This window comes from Dasypus novemcinctus, chromosome 12 (genome assembly GCF_030445035.2).
Source record: "Dasypus novemcinctus isolate mDasNov1 chromosome 12, mDasNov1.1.hap2, whole genome shotgun sequence".
In the NCBI taxonomy this organism is placed as follows: domain Eukaryota; kingdom Metazoa; phylum Chordata; class Mammalia; order Cingulata; family Dasypodidae; genus Dasypus; species Dasypus novemcinctus.
Window position 1 is genome coordinate 82,502,873 of NC_080684.1, and position 6,571 is coordinate 82,509,443.

Sequence of the window (6,571 nt, forward strand, 5' to 3'; positions counted from 1 at the left end):
TTCCCATGAGGAAAGGGAAATGGAATTGGGATGGGCATAAAAAAAAGTAAACAACTAGAACAGGGCCTTACATGGGCCAATGAACTGTTCAGAATGGCCATGAATTGGAGAATCACAGTTAAGTCAATCCTCCACACGTGGGGCCTTTGTTTCCCCTCCAACCCCCACCTCCCCAAATCTCTTTTCCCTGGGCTTCTCATAATACCACACGGCCTATTTTTAATTCCCCCTCTTTTTTTTTCTTCCCTTGAACTTATGGAAAATATGTTTCAGGTATGTGCCCAGGAAGAAGGGGCAATAGTTCTCGGAGCACACAGCAATTTCTTCCACAGCACTTTTTTTTTTTAATTTATTGAAGTATAAAAAATATGGTACACTTCACAAATTTGCGTGTCATCCTTGCACGGGGGCCATACTAATCTTCTGTGTTCCAATTTTAGTACATGTGCTGCCGAAGTGAGCACCTGCAGCACATTTCATGCATTATCTCATTTAATCATTCCACAACCACTTATTGGATCTAGTTTGCCAATGAGAACACTGAAGCCAGAGAAAAGTTAATAACTAGCCCCAAATGCTAGGTATCTTACAGCATTTTCTCCTGGCCAGCCTTACCAGTCAGGCTGCCAATCATACCTGCACAAACTGATTGCCAAAGTAAATCTACACACATCAGCAACTTGTTAAAATCCACAAAGAGGGTGTGAACTTCACTTAGAAAATAGCAGATAGTCTGAGGGACGCAGTGTTTTAGCTTCCCGGACTATTCAAGCAAGTACCATGAAATGGAGTGGCTTAAACAATGGGAATTTACTTGCTTACAATTTTGAAGCTAAGAAAAATAAAGTACAAATCAAGGCATCATCAAGGTGATGCTTTCTCCCAGAAGACTGTGGTGTTCTGGAACTGGCTGCTGGCAACCCTTGACTCCCCTGTCACGTGGCAAGGCACATGGCAGTGTCTCCTGGTCTCTCCTTCTCTTCTGGGTTCCGTTGATGTAGCTTCTTGCTTCTTATGGCTTTCTCTCCATGTGTCTGAATTTTATTCTCTAAGAAAGGACCCTAGTAACAGAATTAAGACCCACACTGTCTGAAATGGGCCACACCTTAACTGAAGTAACCTCATCAAAAGATTCCTACTTACAATGGATTTACACACCCATAGGAATGGATTAAATTTAAATGTATTTCTGGAGTACATACAGCTTCAAATCACCACACAGTTACCAATCTTCTTTTCCTCCTCCTTTCTCAGAGTTTAGTTTTCTTTCTTCAGAGTTTGGAGTCTGAACAAACAAAAATCAACAGTGATGTACAAATAACTGGTGCAAAATTCTCTTGTGACTAGTAGGAGATAATTTTTCATTCTTTTGCTCATGATTTTTCTTTAGGAGGTACTGGGGATTGAACCTGGGGACCTTACACATACAAAGGAAGCACTTAACCACTGAGCTACACCCACCCCCCTAGGAAACAATTTTTTAAATGATGTCTGATTTTTAAATCTACTTTTTTTTTTAAATAACAAACGACTCTGTGCTATTTTGATGTTCTTGATCTAGGGCCATATTCCTTGTTCATTCTGTTCAGGTGCCCTTCCTTCCAAACCCACTGATGAAAGATAAATGATTCACCCAGCAAGCTGAGAACTGAGGTCAAGCACTGTTCCATGTACTAACGTATAATAAGGTGGTCTAGTTTTTTTTTAATTATTCCCCCCCACCCCTTGTGGTTTGCTTGCTGTCTGTTCTCTGTGTCCATTTGCTGTGAGTTCTTCTGTATATTTTATTTTTTATTTATTTCCCACCCCCTTGCAGCTTGCGCACTCTTATGTGGTTTTTTTGTTTTTTTTTTCAATTGTCTCCCTTTTTGTTGGATCACCTTGCGGAGTTGGCTATCTGCGGTGCTTGAGGGCCAGCGGCTCTGCGCAGTGTGCATGCGAGCCTGCCTTCACAAGGAGGCCCCGGACACGATCCGAGGTCCTCCCATATGGCAGACGGGAGCCCAACTGATTGGGCCATGGTCGCTTCCCAAAGTCTAGATTTTTAAATAATGTACTTGATTGTGACACCACTTAAATTCTGGTAACCCCAAACCCAATGAAGTTCTTTACCTTCCTCTAAGACTCTAAGGGTTATTTTGGCCTCAGTTATATTATTCACAATTCTTCACACAAGACTTTCCATCAGTAAACACTGTGAGAATAGGCCAGAATGTCCTTGTGGCAGAAAAGGAAAAAAAAAATTTGTTTGTTATGAACAGATATCGGATTTAGTGGGCATCTGGAGAAGTTGAAAACAGCCTGCCAAAAGAAAATAATTTCCATTTTCAACCATGAAAGGATGCATGCCATATTGCCCTTGTCTCTCAGTGTCCTGTTTTTGTGTAACCTCTTCCAACAAAGCTGAAAACGGGGTCAAAGCAACCCCTCCCTGGCCAATTGCTGCTGCACAATAGAAAGGAGGCAGGCCCCAGCTCCACTGAAACCAGAGGCCTCTTCTGTACTTAACAAGGGTTGGGGGAATCTCAATGAAATCTTCCCTTAGGGGCCTACACTGTGAACACTGACACTAAATTAGACAAGAGTCTTATTCAACTTTATGTTTCCAATAATGAGTATTGAAAATAATTGAATTATTTTCATCTTAGACTATTTCATTTTGTAACATCAAAGCTATAGAATGCTATATAAATTCAGTAGATTTATTCAGAATATTATTTCTTTATTACTGAGACTATAAAATGGAAAGATTTTGTTTTCATGTTTTCAGGAATATGATGTGGGGAAAATGTTAACCAACTGCAAGGAAATTGTTTTAATAAAATTTCTTGGAATGGATTTTTATGATAACGAAAATGACTCTACCCCCTCCTCATTTTTGAAACTTAAAAAAAAAAATTCAATGAACATAAACCTTTGAAAATCAAAATGCTACTTAAGCTTTGTTTAGACAGGCAGGCCTTAGTCTGAAGGAGCAGGTCTTGTGGTAGATCAAATCATGTCCTCCACAAAGATATGCTCAAGTCCTAACCATGGTCCCATGGGTGTGAACTCATTTGTAAATGGGATCTTCAAAAATCCTATTAAGAAGAGGCCAAACTGAAACAGGGAATGATGCGGGAGTCTTAATCCAGTATGACAGAAGTCCTTATAAGTAATGAAATTTGGTCATGGAAGTACAAGCCTCAGGAAGAGACAAAAGGAAAATCACTATATGACAGAGGGAGCAACTGATTCCCTGCAAGTCACCACCAGAGCCCTACAGATTTTAGAAAAAGCATTGCCCGCAGATCCCTTGACTTTGGACTTCTAGCCTCCAATAAACTGAGCCTCTGATTGCTGTTGTTTAAGTCAACCACTTTGTGGTATTTTATTATAGCAGTCCTGCCAAACCAAGACAGTTTTATTTAAGAAAAAATACGTCACCTTTTTTCTTATCTAAAAAAAAGTTCACTTCTTGATGACTTTCACAGCTTAAATCCTGGTATTGTACTGATTTCAACAGCCTGGAAGCTTCCACTGAATGTTCCATTATTAAAGCTTCCCTATGATTTCCCTTCAAGTTTTACAAATTGGTTTAAAACACAAAACCAAAATCGCAAATACACACATACACACACATTCCCCTTTTCCGGAATTCTCCTAATAAGCTGTTTTATTTTCAAGGAGATTGGCACCTTATAGGGAATCTTTGTTTTCTCTTTAACCTTGGTGTCCAGGAATGCAAAGCACTCCTCGTGGAGTCTGCTGGCCAGTCAGATCATCTGGCAGCAGGAGAACGCTCTGAGCTGAAGCAATTGCCATGAGACTGCCAAGAAAAACAGCACCCCATTTCCCTTCCCTTGGAGACTACGTGAAGTGGAACCAGACTTGTAATTTTGAACTAGGATCCAAACTTCTAGTCTAGAGCAAAGCAGTTGCACCAGGCCAGGTGTCTCAGATTCTTCCCACCAAGGAATGGGCCAGGTAAAACCCACCTGCTCAAACCAACCTGAATTAGGGGCTGCCTCTGAACCAAACCAGCATTTACTTCTGGTAAATGACTTCATTTGCCTCTGATAAACTTAATCAAAGAGGTTCAACTGAGTTATTACTCTAGTCATTTAAATATACTACCCTAAATATCTCATGGTCAGTATATACTAATATTTAATTGAGTACTATAGTATTACAGTGAATAAAATTGTATCCTAAGATTATTTTATATTTTAAAATCTTGATTCTTTATAGTATAAAATTAGAAATACAGACAGAAAAAGAAAATGAAAAAAAAAATCACATGATCTTATCATCCAGAATGTACATCATTCTCCTTCCTATGCATATGTAGCAGGATTATATATAAAATACTGACTGCTGTGCTTTCTAAGACTCAGCATTTCTTGCCCCCATTTTAAGCAGCTAGATGGGAGGATACCCACTATCTTAGAGATTTTCAGCACAGGTACAAAAGAGAACACATAACACATAGTTTTACTTTTAAGAACAAAAGCCAGGAAGTGAATGTGGTTCAAGCAACTGAGCTCCTGCCTACCATATAGGAAGTCGAGGGTTCAATACCCAGGGCCTCCTGGTGAAAGCAAGCTGGCCCACATGGCAAACTCGCCCACATGGTGAGCTGGCCTACACGGAGTGCCGCCCCATGCAGGAGTGCTGCCAGGAGCACTAGCCAACATGGAGAGCTGACACAACAAGATGACACAACAAAAAGAGACACAGAGGAGAAACAATAAGAGACTTAACAGACCAGGGAGCTGAGGTGGCACAAGAGAATGGTTGCCTCTTTCCCACTTCAGAAGGTCCCAGGATCAGTTCCCAGAGCTGCCTAATGAGAATACAAGTAGACACAGAGGAACACACAGTGAATGGAGACAGAGAATAGACAATGGAGGAGAAATAAATAAATCTTTAAAAAAAAAAAAAAAAAAGAACAAAAGCCATATTTCAGTCTAAGATAGAAAGAATTAGAAAGGATATGCAATGTTGGTCAACCACCACACCAGGCAACCAAAAGTCTATAGCTGCAAGCAGGAGAATTCCATCCATCAGCTATGTGGGATCTAAGCCCCCTCTCAATTTAGAGGTGGAGTAGACATGGCCATCCCAGTGTCCTCAGGATGGAGGAATAAAATATGGATTAGAGTGGACTTACTGGTATTCTACTATAGAATTATTGTGACTCTAGCAACGGAAGAGAGTATACCATTGATGGGAAGACAATGGCCACAGGAGTTGCTGAAAGCAGGGAGAGGGAAAAGGGCTTTTTCGGGACTTGGCATTGTCCTGAATGTTACTGCAAGGACAGATGCAGGACATTATATATCCTGCCATATAACGCATTGAATGGACTGGGAGAGAGTGTAAACAGCAACATAAACTATAATCCATGCTATGTAGCAATGCTCCAAAATGTATTCACCAAATGCAATGAATGTACCAAACTAATGGGAGGAGTGGGGGGTATGGAGAGTGAGGTATATGGGAACCTGTTATATTTTTTATTGAAACATTCTGTGTGATTTATGTATCTTTAAAAAGAAAAGATTAAAGAAAAAGAAAGTATGTATAAGCAAAGGGTTGAAAACAGCTTTCCTGGCCCTCCCCCATCCCATTTTCCTCCTCCGTCCGTCTCCTTCCAACCCTCTCCCAGGTCCCCAGATAAGACCTTCTGAGTTGCAAAAGTCAGGAAAGGAGGCAAGAGAGTTAAGTGCAGAATGTGGTAACCGCATTGAGCCCTGTGCAGACGCTGCTCATTTTCCTCCCAGTATCCCATGTCTCTTTCACTCTTACTTAGAGAACCCAAATTATGCTCAGGTCCCCCTTTCCCAGTTTTCTTTGCAATAAAGTATGGCCATGTGAAACAGGAATAGCCAATTAGATGTAAAAAAAAAAAAGGGGGGGGGTCACCTAGAGATTTCTAGAATATATTTTGCTTTCCTGATACAAACACCATCTCCTTCTTCCTTCTTCCTGATTAAAAGCAGAACTGATCATTAGTATGCCGCAGCCAGTTTGCAACCATGAGGCAACAAGCTAAGAGGCTAAAATAAGATGGAAAGCAAACAGATGAAGACCCTAGACCTGCACTGTCCAATACAGCAGTCCCTAGCCACATGAGGCTATTGAGTAGTTGAAACATGGCTATGCCAAGTTGAGATCCTCTGTAAATGTGAAATACACACCAGATTTTGAAGACTTAATACAAAAAAAATGTAAAATAACTCAATAATTTACACTGATTACATATTGAAATGGTAACATTTTGGATACATTGGGTTAAATAAAATACATATTAAGATTATTTTTACCTGTTACTTTTACCTTTTTAATGTGGCTACCAGAAGATTTTTAATTACCTATGTGATTCTTATCATATTTCTATTGGATAGCGCTCCCCCAGAACATAAACAGCATCATTTTGCACCAGTCTTATTGTGTGAGAAAAATAAATCCCTACTGATTTAAGCTGCTTAGTCAGGTTTTGTTTCTTATGACCAAAAGTGCTCCAGACAGACAGACAAAAAATCCTTAAGGCAGAGTTCCAGGATAAACAGAAATTATCGAATTGCTT

At 40.1% G+C, this 6,571-nt stretch overlaps 1 non-coding gene across 1 annotated transcript; it reads right to left on the minus strand.

Annotated features, from left to right (window-relative positions):
• Positions 1-362: 362 nt before the first annotated feature.
• Positions 363-464, minus strand: LOC111765515 (U6 spliceosomal RNA). The gene has a single exon (XR_002797831.1). It is a non-coding gene; the product is annotated as a U6 spliceosomal RNA (small nuclear RNA).
• Positions 465-6,571: the final 6,107 nt, after the last annotated feature.